The 2,021-nt window shown below is 42.7% G+C and overlaps 1 pseudogene across 1 annotated transcript; it reads right to left on the minus strand.

Moving 5' to 3' along the window:
- Positions 1 to 330: 330 nt before the first annotated feature.
- On the minus strand, positions 331 to 1,667 carry LOC306664298 (splicing factor 45-like; annotated as a pseudogene). The gene has a single exon. The product of its transcript is annotated as a splicing factor 45-like (transcript).
- Between the last annotated feature and the right edge of the window lie 354 nt (positions 1,668 to 2,021).

Genomic DNA, 2,021 nt, shown 5'->3' on the forward strand with positions numbered 1-2,021 from the left:
TAGCTTAATATTTTGGACTTTTCTAGAAATTGCATTATTAGTTTCTAATCTATTTCCATTATTGTTGGAGATCAGATGCAAGACTTCGAATTTGATGCTTATTGGACTTTTTATGCCCTGCATGTGCTTTAACTTAGTGTTCCACATGTATTTGTTAAGAATGCAAGTACATAGTGTTGGGCATAGTGTTGCATGAATGTCAAATAAATTAGTTGATAGTATTGTTTAAATATTTTAAATCTCCTGTACCTTTACTGATATTTTCTTCTTTTTTTTTAAAGGATTTTTATACTATATTAAAAAAAATCACAAATAAAAATCAATCAACATATGTCTTAGAAGTCCTTCCAAGAGTCTCAGTATACAACAGTCACAGAGGCCATTGCCTTTTTCTGTCTTTGCTTAGTCTGTAGATCATTTAAGGATCATCAGAGATGACTTTAGTTCTTAAAATCAAACTTGTTCCGCCAAATCCAAGACCCTGAATTTATCCAAATTGTAGAAACATGCTTTTACCACCCTTCCACCAAAATACCTCCCATTCAGATCAACAACAGCTTTAATTGCTGATTCGACTCTCTCAAATTCTAAAAATATTCGTACTGCTTCATCATCAGGGGCACCAGGAATTTCAAATATCACACATTTTCCAACTTTGCCATAGTTTTCACATTCTTCCTTGGTTTCAACTTCCAAGTCTTCATCTACCTCTCCTGCACCAACCATTTTCCTCAGCAGAACCACTTCAGTAGGACACTTAAGTATTTCAGTTAATGGATTCGAATCCGACTTCTTGGGTGTATCCTGAGACTCACCCTTCTCCGTGGCGTCACCCACAATGATCATGCCGCCCGCCTTGCTGGTCTTCTCCACCGACAATGCGGTATTCAGCCCCTGCTCGTGCTTCCCGACCCTGGACTTGCCGGAAACCACGTTTCTGCATGATCTTATGTGCTACTGTGCCACCCATGTTAGCAAGGAAAGAGTTGCTAGGCCCTGTTGGAGATCTCGGTCTATCCTGTTCCTCATATACTAGAGGAGGACTAGCAGCTTTGGAAGACTGTGATCGAGGTCCTGAGTCCTCTTCATAAGGAAAATCTCGGGGTAGCTCTTTGTCTTTCTCTACAACAGAAGTGGGTGGGGCGATGGCAGCTCCTCACATACTTCTTTTCCTCCTTTCTCGCTCATTATCTTCATCCTCATCAGAATCTGGATCTGGTCGCCTTGAAAACCCACTAGCTTCATGTCCGTACACCTCTTTTCCCTTTCTTCTATTTCCTTGAATCTTTCCAGATCCCGCGGCCTCTGTTCCTCTCTTTGGCCTTCACTACTTTCTCGTAATCTTTAGGAAACATAGGATCATATTCATCAGCTAAGGGAATCAGAACTTCCCCTGCAGAAAACCCACTGGGAACAGGGTCCTTCAGGCCAGCTGCTACATGTGGTGGTGTGTCCACAATCTGCCGGTCATCTGAGGAGCCACCTCGCTTTAGATCAATGACTGGGGCAAGGACTGTACTGTGTTTTGTCCTTTGGCTCTTTGCTTGAGTGAGAGTTGCTTTCTTCACCTGAAGCTGAGACTGCAGAAGTTTGAAGTTTTTGGACCAGCCTTCTGTTTTTGAGTCACTGGTCTCCACTCCCAGGTCATCATACAGGGTCGTCTTTTTAGTCTAATGCTGGCCTGCCTGGCCCACTCTGCCCATGGCCACGGCGGCGGCAGAGCCGAGCCCTGCCGCACCCCGCGGACACCCGCCGACCGCAGGAGCCCACAGCGAATCCCAACTCCGCAGAGTCCGCCGGGCAGTCCGCGGCAGGTATTTTTTCTTATAAATTCTGTAAAGTAGTTTCAAATCTCCAACAATAATTGTAGATTTTTCTGTGTTTCACTTTAATTTTGTCATTATTGACATCATGAAATCTGAATCTGTTATTAGGAAAATATACATTTATTATGTTTTCTTGATACATGGATGCTAATATATTCATGAGATATTATCACGATGAAATATTTCCCCTTTATC

This window comes from Sciurus vulgaris, assembly GCF_902686455.1.
Source record: "Sciurus vulgaris genome assembly, chromosome: 6".
NCBI classification, from domain to species: Eukaryota; Metazoa; Chordata; class Mammalia; order Rodentia; family Sciuridae; genus Sciurus; species Sciurus vulgaris.